Source organism: Ambystoma mexicanum, chromosome 5p (assembly GCF_040938575.1).
Source record: "Ambystoma mexicanum isolate Mex_15411 chromosome 5p, UKY_AmexF1_1, whole genome shotgun sequence".
NCBI lineage: Eukaryota > Metazoa > Chordata > Amphibia > Caudata > Ambystomatidae > Ambystoma > Ambystoma mexicanum.
Window position 1 is genome coordinate 742,198,936 of NC_090930.1, and position 19,909 is coordinate 742,218,844.

General features: G+C 39.3%; 15 non-coding genes across 15 annotated transcripts; 8 read left to right on the plus strand and 7 right to left on the minus strand.

Moving 5' to 3' along the window:
• Nucleotides 1-1,225: 1,225 nt before the first annotated feature.
• TRNAQ-UUG (transfer RNA glutamine (anticodon UUG)) lies at nucleotides 1,226-1,297 on the plus strand. Its single transcript has one exon. It is a non-coding gene; the product is annotated as a tRNA-Gln (tRNA).
• Nucleotides 1,298-2,178: 881 nt separating this feature from the next.
• TRNAQ-CUG (transfer RNA glutamine (anticodon CUG)) lies at nucleotides 2,179-2,250 on the minus strand. The gene has a single exon. It is a non-coding gene; the product is annotated as a tRNA-Gln (tRNA).
• A 259-nt stretch (nucleotides 2,251-2,509) lies between these two features.
• TRNAQ-UUG (transfer RNA glutamine (anticodon UUG)) lies at nucleotides 2,510-2,581 on the plus strand. The gene has a single exon. It is a non-coding gene; the product is annotated as a tRNA-Gln (tRNA).
• Nucleotides 2,582-5,922: 3,341 nt separating this feature from the next.
• Nucleotides 5,923-5,994, plus strand: TRNAQ-UUG (transfer RNA glutamine (anticodon UUG)). The gene has a single exon. It is a non-coding gene; the product is annotated as a tRNA-Gln (tRNA).
• An 881-nt stretch (nucleotides 5,995-6,875) lies between these two features.
• TRNAQ-CUG (transfer RNA glutamine (anticodon CUG)) lies at nucleotides 6,876-6,947 on the minus strand. The gene has a single exon. It is a non-coding gene; the product is annotated as a tRNA-Gln (tRNA).
• Nucleotides 6,948-7,206: 259 nt separating this feature from the next.
• On the plus strand, nucleotides 7,207-7,278 carry TRNAQ-UUG (transfer RNA glutamine (anticodon UUG)). Its single transcript has one exon. It is a non-coding gene; the product is annotated as a tRNA-Gln (tRNA).
• A 913-nt stretch (nucleotides 7,279-8,191) lies between these two features.
• Nucleotides 8,192-8,263, minus strand: TRNAQ-CUG (transfer RNA glutamine (anticodon CUG)). Its single transcript has one exon. It is a non-coding gene; the product is annotated as a tRNA-Gln (tRNA).
• Nucleotides 8,264-10,636: 2,373 nt separating this feature from the next.
• TRNAQ-UUG (transfer RNA glutamine (anticodon UUG)) lies at nucleotides 10,637-10,708 on the plus strand. Its single transcript has one exon. It is a non-coding gene; the product is annotated as a tRNA-Gln (tRNA).
• An 881-nt stretch (nucleotides 10,709-11,589) lies between these two features.
• On the minus strand, nucleotides 11,590-11,661 carry TRNAQ-CUG (transfer RNA glutamine (anticodon CUG)). Its single transcript has one exon. It is a non-coding gene; the product is annotated as a tRNA-Gln (tRNA).
• Nucleotides 11,662-11,920: 259 nt separating this feature from the next.
• On the plus strand, nucleotides 11,921-11,992 carry TRNAQ-UUG (transfer RNA glutamine (anticodon UUG)). Its single transcript has one exon. It is a non-coding gene; the product is annotated as a tRNA-Gln (tRNA).
• Nucleotides 11,993-12,905: 913 nt separating this feature from the next.
• Nucleotides 12,906-12,977, minus strand: TRNAQ-CUG (transfer RNA glutamine (anticodon CUG)). The gene has a single exon. It is a non-coding gene; the product is annotated as a tRNA-Gln (tRNA).
• A 2,357-nt stretch (nucleotides 12,978-15,334) lies between these two features.
• TRNAQ-UUG (transfer RNA glutamine (anticodon UUG)) lies at nucleotides 15,335-15,406 on the plus strand. The gene has a single exon. It is a non-coding gene; the product is annotated as a tRNA-Gln (tRNA).
• An 881-nt stretch (nucleotides 15,407-16,287) lies between these two features.
• Nucleotides 16,288-16,359, minus strand: TRNAQ-CUG (transfer RNA glutamine (anticodon CUG)). The gene has a single exon. It is a non-coding gene; the product is annotated as a tRNA-Gln (tRNA).
• A 259-nt stretch (nucleotides 16,360-16,618) lies between these two features.
• Nucleotides 16,619-16,690, plus strand: TRNAQ-UUG (transfer RNA glutamine (anticodon UUG)). The gene has a single exon. It is a non-coding gene; the product is annotated as a tRNA-Gln (tRNA).
• A 913-nt stretch (nucleotides 16,691-17,603) lies between these two features.
• On the minus strand, nucleotides 17,604-17,675 carry TRNAQ-CUG (transfer RNA glutamine (anticodon CUG)). Its single transcript has one exon. It is a non-coding gene; the product is annotated as a tRNA-Gln (tRNA).
• Nucleotides 17,676-19,909: the final 2,234 nt, after the last annotated feature.

Here is a 19,909-nt window from a genome sequence, read left to right on the forward strand (position 1 = left end):
TTTCAACCTTATCTCCTCTGGGAGCAAAGCGCTGGACAGGGTTTCCTGTACGTTTTTGAGGTTCGCAGGGATCTATGTGTGGATGTTTCTTGGTGTGAAAAGCATGACACCTTTTGGGGTGACACCAGGCTCTTCTGGGAGTTAATTTGCATAATCTCTACTTTCTATTTTATGTGACATGGGCTGCAGTTACATTGTTCTGTTAATAGAGGGCAACACACAGGTCATAGTTCCAAACAGGGGTGCACAGTCTGCTTGCTAGCTTACATTTACAGTTCTATTTGGGATTCACCGCCTTTTCATAAACTGAGTACTCTTCCGGAGTATTTCTAACTTATGTAGGTGTTTTGGGGGTGTTACGTGCCTTTGTATGACTGCTGCAAACCACTTGATATTAGACATTGATTGGAAACGACATAAAAAATCCTGACACATATTGTAAGCGGACATAAAATGACCTATATTAGCTAATATAAGTAAACAGACATCACTCCCCCCTCCCCACAAAAAGGGATGTATGCGTACACAAAAAATAAAAATGAAAAACAAGCAACTACTGCAGTTAAAATCTAAAAATGTAAATTCAGTTACATGATCATGACTCGGAAGGGGAAGTTAAAAAGTAAAAAAACACACGGTAGGAGAGAGGTTAGCTTTACATGCCATGAGGGAGGAAGAGGTCTTCCAAGCACTGTTGTGTATGTTGGTCAATCCCTCTGAAACGCAAAAGGGATGTGCACATAGAAATCAAAGCAGAGTCATCCAGAGAGACTATTTAATTCTTTTTTTTCAAATTCTCAAAAGGAAGCTGCTATCAAATTGAACTATTCATCACAGCCACTGCTAGGAAATCTATGTGCATAAAATGACAATACACCCAAAGGAAAACAAAATATAGCTATAACATGTCAGATTGCTAAATTCAGAGTCCAGCCTACTAACCATTAGACCATGGAACCTAAATACTTCCGCAAATGCTGAACTTCATTATGCCAAAACAGAGGCAGTCAGAAACAATATTTAATATTGCTTAATCATATGCCTCAAGAGGAAGAATTTGATCTACATGCTCTATAAAGCACAGAGATTGCTATAGCACAACGTCAATCGACAACATCGCTGTGTTTGTATGATATCAGTCAATTGGGACTATGAATCTGTAAAAATTGTAAATGTGCTCTATATTGCCATTTCTGATTCAACGCTCTCAGGTGCATCTTGCAAGGGTTCCATGGTGTAATGGTTAGCACTTTGGACTTTGAATCCAACGATCCAAGTTCAAGTCTCGGTGGGACCGTTATCTTGCTCTTACACTCCATTTTCTAATTTCTCAAATTACAATTCAACAGAGTTAATATTCAGAAGTTCAGTCGACTCTCTCTGCACGACATTACATTTAAATGCACTTTGGTGCCTGATACCAATACAGTGATGCAACTACATATCGTTAATGTACAATCCCTAAGGTCAATCAGAGTGGGCACCCAGATATCTCTCAGAAACATTTTCCACAGATGAATAATGTCCAACCTTAACTCTATGAAAAGAAAAATGTACACACTATGTGCAGTAGATTCTCTGCTCACTGGAACATGCAGAAACAACATTTATGTGAAAAGATTGGAAAAAGCCCTATTTTATTAACATTAAAAAATGTTATACAATTATTTTGGTGAATCATATTCACTTTCACAATCATTCCTATGTTTCAAGCAATTTGATGGTCTTATTAAATGTGTAAAAAATGTAATTCTTTGAGTTGACAAACTGTATGGAGAGCAAACTTTTTATAACTTACAAGAGTTATGAGTTCTAGAAAGTAGTGCATTTACTGATCAAGTGCCCTTGTTTAAATGTACTTACTTTATTTGGATCACACCTTTCTCGAAAGAAGAAATAAACTCTAAATTATCAGGAAACAATTCAACTGATTTTAGGGGCCTCCTGGGCTTTCAATGCAAATCGCTGAGATCAAAAGCCAGTTTAATAGCCATTATACCTTGGAGCTTTGGAGATATGAGAGTGGGCAGTTTCTTTGTGGCAAAAGAGAGTCATCCCCAGAAACTATTAATATTCTTTGGTCAAAGAAGACTGCCATCAAAGTGGGCTGTAAAGCAAAGCTATTGCTGTTATATCTATCTGCAAATGAAAGGCAACTCTAAAAGAGAAGCAGCCCCAAGGTCCCACCGAGACTTGAACTCGGATCGCTGGATTCAGAGTCCAGAGTGCTAACCATTACACCATGGAACCCACATATTCAGTAGCATGATGCACTTCATTCTGGAAAAACAGAGCACATCAGAGAAAATATGTAATATTCCTATATCATTAGACTCCAGAGGAAGAATTTGATCCAAATGAGACATGAAGCCAATACTTTGCGATTGCACAGCATCCAACAGCAACAGTGCTGCTTCGATATAATATCAGTAAACGGTTACTATAGGTCAGTAAAAATCTTGACTGTGCCCTATATTCTCATTGCCCTTATGAAGCTCTGCTCAACAAGGGTTCCATGGTGTAATGGTTAGCACTTTGGACTTTGAATCCAGCGATCCGAGTTCAAGTCTCGGTGGAACCTCTCTCTTGCTCTAACACACTTTGTCTCCTTGTTGTCTTAAATTATAGGCCAAAGATAGTAATATTCATAATGTTAATGGTGTAGGGTATTCATTTTCGCTCTCACTCTCTGGCATAACTTTTCATAAAAATCCACTTTTGTGCCTAGCACCTTAACCTTTATGCATTTTTTTTAAATGTATGAACAGTGAGGTCATTCTGAGACGATGGGCAGATCTGCATCGGAAACATACATAAAAGATTTGAAATTTTCAAACTTAACTCAATGTTAAGAAACATGCTCAATCTGTGACCCAATGGATTCTCTTTTTACTTGAAGATGCAGCAACAACATTAATAATACCATTTTGGGAAAAGCAGCTCTATTGTATCGCCATTCTCTTTCAAAATTGTTAAAGGGTTAATCCTATGAAAAGCGACCACATTCAGAATCAATGATATTAATCAAGCGTCTTAACAGTCTTTACTGTTTGTAAAATGAAGGTATCAGTTTGAGATGAAAAATAGAACGAAGAACACACTTTTCTTAATTCACAAAAGGCCTGAGGTGTATAAATACTGTTTGTACCGACCAAGGGCCCATTCGTGAATGTACTTACTTTAGTTGGATCATACCTTTCTTCAAAGAAGACATCCACAATAAACGATAAGGGAAAGGTTCGACTGATGGTAAACTCTTACAGAGATTTGAATGCAAATTATTGGATTCAACCTCCAGGGTGCTACCATTACACCATGGGTCTTTCACACCACAGAAAGTGGTGGGTTTCATTGTGGCTAAAGAGCGTCATCCATGGAAAATCTTTCTTTTTTCAAATGCACCCAGGGAATAATGCTATGAAAGTGGGCGACACAGCAGCGTCATTGCTATTAAAACAAGACACTGGGAGGAAAACAAACACAGTAATTCCCAAGGTCCCACCGAGATTTGAACTCGGATCGCTGGATTCAGAGTGCTAACCATTACACCATGGAACCTACATACTTAGTGACATGATGAACGTCATTGCAGCAAAAAAAGAGCCTTTTAGAGAATGTATGCAATATTCTTTTATCTTATGCCTCCAGAGGAAGAATCCTATCCAAATGAGCTGTAAAGCAAAGAGTTTGCTATTGCGCAACAACCAACTAAACAGTTCCACATTTGCATAATATCCGTGGGCTAGGAATATGAGTTTGTTAAAATGATGCATGAGATCTCGATTCTCATTTCTGTTACAACTCTGTCAGGTTGCACCAGCAAGGGGCCCATGGTGTAATGGTTAGCAAAGAACATTACTGAAGGGCCCCTCGGCCAGCCAGAAAGCCAAAATGGAGAGAACGGGCATGAACTGGTTGTGAATGAGCTTCAAAATGCGTTCACAGGTAATTGAACTGGTGATCTCCTCAGTTTATACACCTGGAACTCCTGTCAATAGCAACAGTCGGCAGCTGGGTTGCCAGACATTTCGTCGAAAAAAATTTGTCGACAGGACAATTGGTCGAAACCATTTGGTCGAAAACCAAATGGTCGAATTGCTTTGTTTTTTATTTTCAAATTTTTTTTGGGGGGGGGTTTGGGGGGGTCCCCCCAACCCCCTTTTTTTCTAAAAACCCCTTTTTTTCCCTAAACTACAACCTAAAAAATATATATATAAATAAATTAAAAAATCGACCATTTGGCTTTCGACCAAATTACGTCGACGAAATGTCTTTCGACGAAATGTCCGGACAGCGGCAGCTGGTCTGTGTCAGTAATGGCAATTTGATTTTGCCATTTTCACAACTCCCTAATAAATGAACAAAATGTTCCATTTGTAGGCACAGTTACATGCTATGGTATGTATACCATGCTTAATAACCACCATAGGAGGCTCAGAGCACCATCCGCATTCTTACGTACAAAACATGTAAGGAAATAATCAGATCTTTTGCTCTGCAGGAGTCAGGCTTCTTTAAAGCCTGACAAAGTGGCAGAGTGCCATTGTAAACTGAGGCATGATGAAACCATGCCCAAGAACCCAGGCAGGTTAAACCCTTCCACTCATGCCCCTATGCCCCGAATGGCCACGAACGGCCAGGTTCTATAGACAGGGCAGCTGGCATGGATTATGGACACTTTTAACATAGGGTGGTTTTTCAACCTTATCTCCTCTGGGAGCAAAGCGCTGGACAGGGTTTCCTGTACGTTTTTGAGGTTCGCAGGGATCTATGTGTGGATGTTTCTTGGTGTGAAAAGCATGACACCTTTTGGGGTGACACCAGGCTCTTCTGGGAGTTAATTTGCATAATCTCTACTTTCTATTTTATGTGACATGGGCTGCAGTTACATTGTTCTGTTAATAGAGGGCAACACACAGGTCATAGTTCCAAACAGGGGTGCACAGTCTGCTTGCTAGCTTACATTTACAGTTCTATTTGGGATTCACCGCCTTTTCATAAACTGAGTACTCTTCCGGAGTATTTCTAATTTATGTAGGTGTTTTGGGGGTGTTACGTGCCTTTGTATGACTGCTGCAAACCACTTGATATTAGACATTGATTGGAAACGACATAAAAAATCCTGACACATATTGTAAGCGGACATAAAATGACCTATATTAGCTAATATAAGTAAACAGACATCACTCCCCCCTCCCCACAAAAAGGGATGTATGCGTACACAAAAAATAAAAATGAAAAACAAGCAACTACTGCAGTTAAAATCTAAAAATGTAAATTCAGTTACATGATCATTACTCGGAAGGGGAAGTTAAAAAGTAAAAAAACACACGGTAGGAGAGAGGTTAGCTTTACATGCCATGAGGGAGGAAGAGGTCTTCCAAGCACTGTTGTGTATGGTGGTCAATCCCTCTGAAACGCAAAAGGGATGTGCACATAGAAATCAAAGCAGAGTCATCCAGAGAGACTATTTAATTCTTTTTTTTTCAAATTCTCAAAAGGAAGCTGCTATCAAATTGAACTATTCATCACAGCCACTGCTAGGAAATCTATGTGCATAAAATGACAATACACCCAAAGGAAAACAAAATATAGCTATAACATGTCAGATTACTAAATTCAGAGTCCAGCCTACTAACCATTAGACCATGGAACCTAAATACTTCCGCAAATGCTGAACTTCATTATGCCAAAACAGAGGCAGTCAGAAACAATATTTAATATTGCTTAATCATATGCCTCAAGAGGAAGAATTTGATCTACATGCTCTATAAAGCACAGAGATTGCTATAGCACAATGTCAATCGACAACATCGCTGTGTTTGTATGATATCAGTCAATTGGGACTATGAATCTGTAAAAATTGTAAATGTGCTCTATATTGCCATTTCTGATTCAACGCTCTCAGGTGCATCTTGCAAGGGTTCAATGGTGTAATGGTTAGCACTTTGGACTTTGAATCCAACGGTCCGAGTTCAAGTCTCGGTGGGACCGTTATCTTGCTCTTACACTCCATTTTCTAATTTCTCAAATTACAATTCAACAGAGTTAATATTCAGAAGTTCAGTCGACTCTCTCTGCACGACATTACATTTAAATGCACTTTGGTGCCTGATACCAATACAGTGATGCAACTACATATCGTTAATGTACAATCCCTAAGGTCAATCAGAGTGGGCACCCAGATATCTCTCAGAAACATTTTCCACAGATGAATAATGTCCAACCTTAACTCTATGAAAAGAAAAATGTACACACTATGTGCAGTAGATTCTCTGCTCACTGGAACATGCAGAAACAACATTGATGTGAAAAGATTGGAAAAAGCCCTATTTTATTAACATTAAAAAATGTTATACAATTATTTTGGTGAATCATATTCACTTTCACAATCATTCCTATGTTTCAAGCAATTTGATGGTCTTATTAAATGTGTAAAAAATGTAATTCTTTGAGTTGACAAACTGTATGGAGAGCAAACTTTTTATAACTTACAAGAGTTATGAGTTCTAGAAAGTAGTGCATTTACTGATCAAGTGCCCTTGTTTAAATGTACTTACTTTATTTGGATCACACCTTTCTCGAAAGAAGAAATAAACTCTAAATTATCAGGAAACAATTCAACTGATTTTAGGGGCCTCCTGGGCTTTCAATGCAAATCGCTGAGATCAAAAGCCAGTTTAATAGCCATTATACCTTGGAGCTTTGGAGATATGAGAGTGGGCAGTTTCTTTGTGGCAAAAGAGAGTCATCCCCAGAAACTATTAATATTCTTTGGTCAAAGAAGACTGCCATCAAAGTGGGCTGTAAAGCAAAGCTATTGCTGTTATATCTATCTGCAAATGAAAGGCAACTCTAAAAGAGAAGCAGCCCCAAGGTCCCACCGAGACTTGAACTCGGATCGCTGGATTCAGAGTCCAGAGTGCTAACCATTACACCATGGAACCCACATATTCAGTAGCATGATGCACTTCATTCTGGAAAAACAGAGCACATCAGAGAAAATATGTAATATTCCTATATCATTAGACTCCAGAGGAAGAATTTGATCCAAATGAGACATGAAGCCAATACTTTGCGATTGCACAGCATCCAACAGCAACAGTGCTGCTTCGATATAATATCAGTAAACGGTTACTATAGGTCAGTAAAAATCTTGACTGTGCCCTATATTCTCATTGCCCTTATGAAGCTCTGCTCAACAAGGGTTCCATGGTGTAATGGTTAGCACTTTGGACTTTGAATCCAGCGATCCGAGTTCAAGTCTCGGTGGAACCTCTCTCTTGCTCTAACACACTTTGTCTCCTTGTTGTCTTAAATTATAGGCCAAAGATAGTAATATTCATAAGGTTAATGGTGTAGGGTATTCATTTTCGCTCTCACTCTCTGGCATAACTTTTCATAAAAATCCACTTTTGTGCCTAGCACCTTAACCTTTATGCATTTTTTTTAAATGTATGAACAGTGAGCTCATTCTGAGACGATGGGCAGATCTGCATCGGAAACATACATAAAAGATTTGAAATTTTCAAACTTAACTCAATGTTAAGAAACATGCTCAATCTGTGACCCAATGGATTCTCTTTTTACTTGAAGATGCAGCAACAACATTAATAATACCATTTTGGGAAAAGCAGCTCTATTGTATCGCCATTCTCTTTCAAAATTGTTAAAGGGTTAATCCTATGAAAAGCGACCACATTCAGAATCAATGATATTAATCAAGCGTCTTAACAGTCTTTACATGTTTGTAAAATGAAGGTATCAGTTTGAGATGAAAAATAGAACGAAGAACACACTTTTCTTAATTCACAAAAGGCCTGAGGTGTATAAATACTGTTTGTACCGACCAAGGGCCCATTCGTGAATGTACTTACTTTAGTTGGATCATACCTTTCTTCAAAGAAGACATCCACAATAAACGATAAGGGAAAGGTTCGACTGATGGTAAACTCTTACAGAGATTTGAATGCAAATTATTGGATTCAACCTCCAGGGTGCTACCATTACACCATGGGTCTTTCACACCACAGAAAGTGGTGGGTTTCATTGTGGCTAAAGAGCGTCATCCATGGAAAATCTTTCTTTTTTCAAATGCACCCAGGGAATAATGCTATGAAAGTGGGCGACACAGCAGCGTCATTGCTATTAAAACAAGACACTGGGAGGAAAACAAACACAGTAATTCCCAAGGTCCCACCGAGATTTGAACTCGGATCGCTGGATTCAGAGTCCAGAGTGCTAACCATTACACCATGGAACCTACATACTTAGTGACATGATGAACGTCATTGCAGCAAAAAAAGAGCCTTTTAGAGAATGTATGCAATATTCTTTTATCTTATGCCTCCAGAGGAAGAATCCTATCCAAATGAGCTGTAAAGCAAAGAGTTTGCTATTGCGCAACAACCAACTAAACAGTTCCCCATTTGCATAATATCCGTGGGCTAGGAATATGAGTTTGTTAAAATGATGCATGAGATCTCGATTCTCATTTCTGTTACAACTCTGTCAGGTTGCACCAGCAAGGGGCCCATGGTGTAATGGTTAGCAAAGAACATTACTGAAGGGCCCCTCGGCCAGCCAGAAAGCCAAAATGGAGAGAACGGGCATGAACTGGTTGTGAATGAGCTTCAAAATGCGTTCACAGGTAATTGAACTGGTGATCTCCTCAGTTTATACACCTGGAACTCCTGTCAATAGCAACAGTCGGCAGCTGGGTTGCCAGACATTTCGTCGAAAAAAATTTGTCGACAGGACAATTGGTCGAAACCATTTGGTCGAAAACCAAATGGTCGAATTGCTTTGTTTTTTATTTTCAAATTTTTTTTTGGGGGGGGGGTTTGGGGGGGTCCCCCCAACCCCCTTTTTTTCTAAAAACCCCTTTTTTTCCCTAAACTACAACCTAAAAAATATATATATAAATAAATTAAAAAATCGACCATTTGGCTTTCGACCAAATTACGTCGACCAAATGTCTTTCGACGAAATGTCTTTCGACGAAATGTCCGGACAGCGGCAGGTGGTCTGTGTCAGTAATGGCAATTTGATTTTGCCATTTTCACAACTCCCTAATAAATGAACAAAATGTTCCATTTGTAGGCACAGTTACATGCTATGGTATGTATACCATGCTTAATAACCACCATAGGAGGCTCAGAGCACCATCCGCATTCTTACGTACAAAACATGTAAGGAAATAATCAGATCTTTTGCTCTGCAGGAGTCAGGCTTCTTTAAAGCCTGACAAAGTGGCAGAGTGCCATTGTAAACTGAGGCATGATGAAACCATGCCCAAGAACCCAGGCAGGTTAAACCCTTCCACTCATGCCCCGAATGGCCACGAACGGCCAGGTTCTATAGACAGGGCAGCTGGCATGGATTATGGACACTTTTAACATAGGGTGGTTTTTCAACCTTATCTCCTCTGGGAGCAAAGCGCTGGACAGGGTTTCCTGTACGTTTTTGAGGTTCGCAGGGATCTATGTGTGGATGTTTCTTGGTGTGAAAAGCATGACACCTTTTGGGGTGACACCAGGCTCTTCTGGGAGTTAATTTGCATAATCTCTACTTTCTATTTTATGTGACATGGGCTGCAGTTACATTGTTCTGTTAATAGAGGGCAACACACAGGTCATAGTTCCAAACAGGGGTGCACAGTCTGCTTGCTAGCTTACATTTACAGTTCTATTTGGGATTCACCGCCTTTTCATAAACTGAGTACTCTTCCGGAGTATTTCTAACTTATGTAGGTGTTTTGGGGGTGTTACGTGCCTTTGTATGACTGCTGCAAACCACTTGATATTAGACATTGATTGGAAACGACATAAAAAATCCTGACACATATTGTAAGCGGACATAAAATGACCTATATTAGCTAATATAAGTAAACAGACATCACTCCCCCCTCCCCACAAAAAGGGATGTATGCGTACACAAAAAATAAAAATGAAAAACAAGCAACTACTGCAGTTAAAATCTAAAAATGTAAATTCAGTTACATGATCATGACTCGGAAGGGGAAGTTAAAAAGTAAAAAAACACACGGTAGGAGAGAGGTTAGCTTTACATGCCATGAGGGAGGAAGAGGTCTTCCAAGCACTGTTGTGTATGTTGGTCAATCCCTCTGAAACGCAAAAGGGATGTGCACATAGAAATCAAAGCAGAGTCATCCAGAGAGACTATTTAATTCTTTTTTTTTCAAATTCTCAAAAGGAAGCTGCTATCAAATTGAACTATTCATCACAGCCACTGCTAGGAAATCTATGTGCATAAAATGACAATACACCCAAAGGAAAACAAAATATAGCTATAACATGTCAGATTACTAAATTCAGAGTCCAGCCTACTAACCATTAGACCATGGAACCTAAATACTTCCGCAAATGCTGAACTTCATTATGCCAAAACAGAGGCAGTCAGAAACAATATTTAATATTGCTTAATCATATGCCTCAAGAGGAAGAATTTGATCTACATGCTCTATAAAGCACAGAGATTGCTATAGCACAACGTCAATCGACAACATCGCTGTGTTTGTATGATATCAGTCAATTGGGACTATGAATCTGTAAAAATTGTAAATGTGCTCTATATTGCCATTTCTGATTCAACGCTCTCAGGTGCATCTTGCAAGGGTTCCATGGTGTAATGGTTAGCACTTTGGACTTTGAATCCAACGATCCGAGTTCAAGTCTCGGTGGGACCGTTATCTTGCTCTTACACTCCATTTTCTAATTTCTCAAATTACAATTCAACAGAGTTAATATTCAGAAGTTCAGTCGACTCTCTCTGCACGACATTACATTTAAATGCACTTTGGTGCCTGATACCAATACAGTGATGCAACTACATATCGTTAATGTACAATCCCTAAGGTCAATCAGAGTGGGCACCCAGATATCTCTCAGAAACATTTTCCACAGATGAATAATGTCCAACCTTAACTCTATGAAAAGAAAAATGTACACACTATGTGCAGTAGATTCTCTGCTCACTGGAACATGCAGAAACAACATTGATGTGAAAAGATTGGAAAAAGCCCTATTTTATTAACATTAAAAAATGTTATACAATTATTTTGGTGAATCATATTCACTTTCACAATCATTCCTATGTTTCAAGCAATTTGATGGTCTTATTAAATGTGTAAAAAATGTAATTCTTTGAGTTGACAAACTGTATGGAGAGCAAACTTTTTATAACTTACAAGAGTTATGAGTTCTAGAAAGTAGTGCATTTACTGATCAAGTGCCCTTGTTTAAATGTACTTACTTTATTTGGATCACACCTTTCTCGAAAGAAGAAATAAACTCTAAATTATCAGGAAACAATTCAACTGATTTTAGGGGCCTCCTGGGCTTTCAATGCAAATCGCTGAGATCAAAAGCCAGTTTAATAGCCATTATACCTTGGAGCTTTGGAGATATGAGAGTGGGCAGTTTCTTTGTGGCAAAAGAGAGTCATCCCCAGAAACTATTAATATTCTTTGGTCAAAGAAGACTGCCATCAAAGTGGGCTGTAAAGCAAAGCTATTGCTGTTATATCTATCTGCAAATGAAAGGCAACTCTAAAAGAGAAGCAGCCCCAAGGTCCCACCGAGACTTGAACTCGGATCGCTGGATTCAGAGTCCAGAGTGCTAACCATTACACCATGGAACCCACATATTCAGTAGCATGATGCACTTCATTCTGGAAAAACAGAGCACATCAGAGAAAATATGTAATATTCCTATATCATTAGACTCCAGAGGAAGAATTTGATCCAAATGAGACATGAAGCCAATACTTTGCGATTGCACAGCATCCAACAGCAACAGTGCTGCTTCGATATAATATCAGTAAACGGTTACTATAGGTCAGTAAAAATCTTGACTGTGCCCTATATTCTCATTGCCCTTATGAAGCTCTGCTCAACAAGGGTTCCATGGTGTAATGGTTAGCACTTTGGACTTTGAATCCAGCGATCCGAGTTCAAGTCTCGGTGGAACCTCTCTCTTGCTCTAACACACTTTGTCTCCTTGTTGTCTTAAATTATAGGCCAAAGATAGTAATATTCATAAGGTTAATGGTGTAGGGTATTCATTTTCGCTCTCACTCTCTGGCATAACTTTTCATAAAAATCCACTTTTGTGTCTAGCACCTTAACCTTTATGCATTTTTTTTAAATGTATGAACAGTGAGGTCATTCTGAGACGATGGGCAGATCTGCATCGGAAACATACATAAAAGATTTGAAATTTTCAAACTTAACTCAATGTTAAGAAACATGCTCAATCTGTGACCCAATGGATTCTCTTTTTACTTGAAGATGCAGCAACAACATTAATAATACCATTTTGGGAAAAGCAGCTCTATTGTATCGCCATTCTCTTTCAAAATTGTTAAAGGGTTAATCCTATGAAAAGCGACCACATTCAGAATCAATGATATTAATCAAGCGTCTTAACAGTCTTTACATGTTTGTAAAATGAAGGTATCAGTTTGAGATGAAAAATAGAACGAAGAACACACTTTTCTTAATTCACAAAAGGCCTGAGGTGTATAAATACTGTTTGTACCGACCAAGGGCCCATTCGTGAATGTACTTACTTTAGTTGGATCATACCTTTCTTCAAAGAAGACATCCACAATAAACGATAAGGGAAAGGTTCGACTGATGGTAAACTCTTACAGAGATTTGAATGCAAATTATTGGATTCAACCTCCAGGGTGCTACCATTACACCATGGGTCTTTCACACCACAGAAAGTGGTGGGTTTCATTGTGGCTAAAGAGCGTCATCCATGGAAAATCTTTCTTTTTTCAAATGCACCCAGGGAATAATGCTATGAAAGTGGGCGACACAGCAGCGTCATTGCTATTAAAACAAGACACTGGGAGGAAAACAAACACAGTAATTCCCAAGGTCCCACCGAGATTTGAACTCGGATCGCTGGATTCAGAGTCCAGAGTGCTAACCATTACACCATGGAACCTACATACTTAGTGACATGATGAACGTCATTGCAGCAAAAAAAGAGCCTTTTAGAGAATGTATGCAATATTCTTTTATCTTATGCCTCCAGAGGAAGAATCCTATCCAAATGAGCTGTAAAGCAAAGAGTTTGCTATTGCGCAACAACCAACTAAACAGTTCCCCATTTGCATAATATCCGTGGGCTAGGAATATGAGTTTGTTAAAATGATGCATGAGATCTCGATTCTCATTTCTGTTACAACTCTGTCAGGTTGCACCAGCAAGGGGCCCATGGTGTAATGGTTAGCAAAGAACATTACTGAAGGGCCCCTCGGCCAGCCAGAAAGCCAAAATGGAGAGAACGGGCATGAACTGGTTGTGAATGAGCTTCAAAATGCGTTCACAGGTAATTGAACTGGTGATCTCCTCAGTTTATACACCTGGAACTCCTGTCAATAGCAACAGTCGGCAGCTGGGTTGCCAGACATTTCGTCGAAAAAAATTTGTCGACAGGACAATTGGTCGAAACCATTTGGTCGAAAACCAAATGGTCGAATTGCTTTGTTTTTTATTTTCAAATTTTTTTGGGGGGGGGGGGTTTGGGGGGGTCCCCCCAACCCCCTTTTTTCTAAAAACCCCTTTTTTTCCCTAAACTACAACCTAAAAAATATATATATAAATAAATTAAAAAATCGACCATTTGGCTTTCGACCAAATTACGTCGACCAAATGTCTTTCGACGAAATGTCCGGACAGCGGCAGGTGGTCTGTGTCAGTAATGGCAATTTGATTTTGCCATTTTCACAACTCCCTAATAAATGAACAAAATGTTCCATTTGTAGGCACAGTTACATGCTATGGTATGTATACCATGCTTAATAACCACCATAGGAGGCTCAGAGCACCATCCGCATTCTTACGTACAAAACATGTAAGGAAATAATCAGATCTTTTGCTCTGCAGGAGTCAGGCTTCTTTAAAGCCTGACAAAGTGGCAGAGTGCCATTGTAAACTGAGGCATGATGAAACCATGCCCAAGAACCCAGGCAGGTTAAACCCTTCCACTCATGCCCCGAATGGCCACGAACGGCCAGGTTCTATAGACAGGGCAGCTGGCATGGATTATGGACACTTTTAACATAGGGTGGTTTTTCAACCTTATCTCCTCTGGGAGCAAAGCGCTGGACAGGGTTTCCTGTACGTTTTTGAGGTTCGCAGGGATCTATGTGTGGATGTTTCTTGGTGTGAAAAGCATGACACCTTTTGGGGTGACACCAGGCTCTTCTGGGAGTTAATTTGCATAATCTCTACTTTCTATTTTATGTGACATGGGCTGCAGTTACATTGTTCTGTTAATAGAGGGCAACACACAGGTCATAGTTCCAAACAGGGGTGCACAGTCTGCTTGCTAGCTTACATTTACAGTTCTATTTGGGATTCACCGCCTTTTCATAAACTGAGTACTCTTCCGGAGTATTTCTAACTTATGTAGGTGTTTTGGGGGTGTTACGTGCCTTTGTATGACTGCTGCAAACCACTTGATATTAGACATTGATTGGAAACGACATAAAAAATCCTGACACATATTGTAAGCGGACATAAAATGACCTATATTAGCTAATATAAGTAAACAGACATCACTCCCCCCTCCCCACAAAAAGGGATGTATGCGTACACAAAAAATAAAAATGAAAAACAAGCAACTACTGCAGTTAAAATCTAAAAATGTAAATTCAGTTACATGATCATGACTCGGAAGGGGAAGTTAAAAAGTAAAAAAACACACGGTAGGAGAGAGGTTAGCTTTACATGCCATGAGGGAGGAAGAGGTCTTCCAAGCACTGTTGTGTATGTTGGTCAATCCCTCTGAAACGCAAAAGGGATGTGCACATAGAAATCAAAGCAGAGTCATCCAGAGAGACTATTTAATTCTTTTTTTTTCAAATTCTCAAAAGGAAGCTGCTATCAAATTGAACTATTCATCACAGCCACTGCTAGGACATCTATGTGCATAAAATGACAATACACCCAAAGGAAAACAAAATATAGCTATAACATGTCAGATTACTAAATTCAGAGTCCAGCCTACTAACCATTAGACCATGGAACCTAAATACTTCCGCAAATGCTGAACTTCATTATGCCAAAACAGAGGCAGTCAGAAACAATATTTAATATTGCTTAATCATATGCCTCAAGAGGAAGAATTTGATCTACATGCTCTATAAAGCACAGAGATTGCTATAGCACAACGTCAATCGACAACATCGCTGTGTTTGTATGATATCAGTCAATTGGGACTATGAATCTGTAAAAATTGTAAATGTGCTCTATATTGCCATTTCTGATTCAACGCTCTCAGGTGCATCTTGCAAGGGTTCCATGGTGTAATGGTTAGCACTTTGGACTTTGAATCCAACGATCCGAGTTCAAGTCTCGGTGGGACCGTTATCTTGCTCTTACACTCCATTTTCTAATTTCTCAAATTACAATTCAACAGAGTTAATATTCAGAAGTTCAGTCGACTCTCTCTGCACGACATTACATTTAAATGCACTTTGGTGCCTGATACCAATACAGTGATGCAACTACATATCGTTAATGTACAATCCCTAAGGTCAATCAGAGTGGGCACCCAGATATCTCTCAGAAACATTTTCCACAGATGAATAATGTCCAACCTTAACTCTATGAAAAGAAAAATGTACACACTATGTGCAGTAGATTCTCTGCTCACTGGAACATGCAGAAACAACATTGATGTGAAAAGATTGGAAAAAGCCCTATTTTATTAACATTAAAAAATGTTATACAATTATTTTGGTGAATCATATTCACTTTCACAATCATTCCTATGTTTCAAGCAATTTGATGGTCTTATTAAATGTGTAAAAAATGTAATTCTTTGAGTTGACAAACTGTATGGAGAGCAAACTTTTTATAACTTACAAGAGTTATGAGTTCTAGAAAGTAGTGCATTTACTGATCAAGTGCCCTTGTTTAAATGTACTTACTTTATTTGGATCACACCTTTCTCGAAAGAAGAAATAAACTCTAAATTATCAGGAAACAATTCAACTGATTTTAGGGGCCTCCTGGGCTTTCAATGCAAATCGCTGAGATCAAAAGCCAGTTTAATAGCCATTATACCTTGGAGCTTTGGAGATATGAGAGTGGGCAGTTTCTTTGTGGCAAAAGAGAGTCATCCCCAGAAACTATTAATATTCTTTGGTCAAAGAAGACTGCCATCAAAGTGGGCTGTAAAGCAAAGCTATTGCTGTTATATCTATCTGCAAATGAAAGGCAACTCTAAAAGAGAAGCAGCCCCAAGGTCCCACCGAGACTTGAACTCGGATCGCTGGATTCAGAGTCCAGAGTGCTAACCATTACACCATGGAACCCACATATTCAGTAGCATGATGCACTTCATTCTGGAAAAACAGAGCACATCAGAGAAAATATGTAATATTCCTATATCATTAGACTCCAGAGGAAGAATTTGATCCAAATGAGACATGAAGCCAATACTTTGCGATTGCACAGCATCCAACAGCAACAGTGCTGCTTCGATATAATATCAGTAAACGGTTACTATAGGTCAGTAAAAATCTTGACTGTGCCCTATATTCTCATTGCCCTTATGAAGCTCTGCTCAACAAGGGTTCCATGGTGTAATGGTTAGCACTTTGGACTTTGAATCCAGCGATCCGAGTTCAAGTCTCGGTGGAACCTCTCTCTTGCTCTAACACACTTTGTCTCCTTGTTGTCTTAAATTATAGGCCAAAGATAGTAATATTCATAAGGTTAATGGTGTAGGGTATTCATTTTCGCTCTCACTCTCTGGCATAACTTTTCATAAAAATCCACTTTTGTGCCTAGCACCTTAACCTTTATGCATTTTTTTTAAATGTATGAACAGTGAGGTCATTCTGAGACGATGGGCAGATCTGCATCCGAAACATACATAAAAGATTTGAAATTTTCAAACTTAACTCAATGTTAAGAAACATGCTCAATCTGTGACCCAATGGATTCTCTTTTTACTTGAAGATGCAGCAACAACATTAATAATACCATTTTGGGAAAAGCAGCTCTATTGTATCGCCATTCTCTTTCAAAATTGTTAAAGGGTTAATCCTATGAAAAGCGACCACATTCAGAATCAATGATATTAATCAAGCGTCTTAACAGTCTTTACATGTTTGTAAAATGAAGGTATCAGTTTGAGATGAAAAATAGAACGAAGAACACACTTTTCTTAATTCACAAAAGGCCTGAGGTGTATAAATACTGTTTGTACCGACCAAGGGCCCATTCGTGAATGTACTTACTTTAGTTGGATCATACCTTTCTTCAAAGAAGACATCCACAATAAACGATAAGGGAAAGGTTCGACTGATGGTAAACTCTTACAGAGATTTGAATGCAAATTATTGGATTCAACCTCCAGGGTGCTACCATTACACCATGGGTCTTTCACACCACAGAAAGTGGTGGGTTTCATTGTGGCTAAAGAGCGTCATCCATGGAAAATCTTTCTTTTTTCAAATGCACCCAGGGAATAATGCTATGAAAGTGGGCGACACAGCAGCGTCATTGCTATTAAAACAAGACACTGAGAGGAAAACAAACACAGTAATTCCCAAGGTCCCACCGAGATTTGAACCGGGATCGCTGGATTCAGAGTCCAGAGTGCTAACCATTACACCATGGAACCTACATACTTAGTGACATGATGAACGTCATTGCAGCAAAAAAAGAGCCTTTTAGAGAATGTATGCAATATTCTTTTATCTTATGCCTCCAGAGGAAGAATCCTATCCAAATGAGCTGTAAAGCAAAGAGTTTGCTATTGCGCAACAACCAACTAAACAGTTCCACATTTGCATAATATCCGTGGGCTAGGAATATGAGTTTGTTAAAATGATGCATGAGATCTCGATTCTCATTTCTGTTACAACTCTGTCAGGTTGCACCAGCAAGGGGCCCATGGTGTAATGGTTAGCAAAGAACATTACTGAAGGGCCCCTCGGCCAGCCAGAAAGCCAAAATGGAGAGAACGGGCATGAACTGGTTGTGAATGAGCTTCAAAATGCGTTCACAGGTAATTGAACTGGTGATCTCCTCAGTTTATACACCTGGAACTCCTGTCAATAGCAACAGTCGGCAGCTGGGTTGCCAGACATTTCGTCGAAAAAAATTTGTCGACAGGACAATTGGTCGAAACCATTTGGTCGAAAACCAAATGGTCGAATTGCTTTGTTTTTTATTTTCAAATTTTTTTTGGGGGGGGGGTTTGGGGGGGTCCCCCCAACCCCCTTTTTTTCTAAAAACCCCTTTTTTTCCCTAAACTACAACCTAAAAAATATATATATAAATAAATTAAAAAATCGACCATTTGGCTTTCGACCAAATTACGTCGACCAAATGTCTTTCGACGAAATGTCTTTCGACGAAATGTCCGGACAGCGGCAGCTGGTCTGTGTCAGTAATGGCAATTTGATTTTGCCATTTTCACAACTCCCTAATAAATGAACAAAATGTTCCATTTGTAGGCACAGTTACATGCTATGGTATGTATACCATGCTTAATAACCACCATAGGAGGCTCAGAGCACCATCCGCATTCTTACGTACAAAACATGTAAGGAAATAATCAGATCTTTTGCTCTGCAGGAGTCAGGCTTCTTTAAAGCCTGACAAAGTGGCAGAGTGCCATTGTAAACTGAGGCATAATGAAACCATGCCCAAGAACCCAGGCAGGTTAAACCCTTCCACTCATGCCCCTAGGCCCCGAATGGCCACGAACGGCCAGGTTCTATAGACAGGGCAGCTGGCATGGATTATGGACACTTTTAACATAGGGTGGTTTTTCAACCTTATCTCCTCTGGGAGCAAAGCGCTGGACAGGGTTTCCTGTACGTTTTTGAGGTTCGCAGGGATCTATGTGTGGATGTTTCTTGGTGTGAAAAGCATGACACCTTTTGGGGTGACACCAGGCTCTTCTGGGAGTTAATTTGCATAATCTCTACTTTCTATTTTATGTGACATGGGCTGCAGTTACATTGTTCTGTTAATAGAGGGCAACACACAGGTCATAGTTCCAAACAGGGGTGCACAGTCTGCTTGCTAGCTTACATTTACAGTTCTATTTGGGATTCACCGCCTTTTCATAAACTGAGTACTCTTCCGGAGTATTTCTAACTTATGTAGGTGTTTTGGGGGTGTTACGTGCCTTTGTATGACTGCTGCAAACCACTTGATATTAGACATTGATTGGAAACGACATAAAAAATCCTGACACATATTGTAAGCGGACATAAAATGACCTATATTAGCTAATATAAGTAAACAGACATCACTCCCCCCTCCCCACAAAAAGGGATGTATGCGTACACAAAAAATAAAAATGAAAAACAAGCAACTACTGCAGTTAAAATCTAAAAATGTAAATTCAGTTACATGATCATGACGCGGAAGGGGAAGTTAAAAAGTAAAAAAACACACGGTAGGAGAGAGGTTAGCTTTACATGCCATGAGGGAGGAAGAGGTCTTCCAAGCACTGTTGTGTATGTTGGTCAATCCCTCTGAAACGCAAAAGGGATGTGCACATAGAAATCAAAGCAGAGTCATCCAGAGAGACTATTTAATTCTTTTTTTTTCAAATTCTCAAAAGGAAGCTGCTATCAAATTGAACTATTCATCACAGCCACTGCTAGGAAATATATGTGCATAAAATGACAATACACCCAAAGGAAAACAAAATATAGCTATAACATGTCAGATTACTAAATTCAGAGTCCAGCCTACTAACCATTAGACCATGGAACCTAAATACTTCCGCAAATGCTGAACTTCATTATGCCAAAACAGAGGCAGTCAGAAACAATATTTAATATTGCTTAATCATATGCCTCAAGAGGAAGAATTTGATCTACATGCTCTATAAAG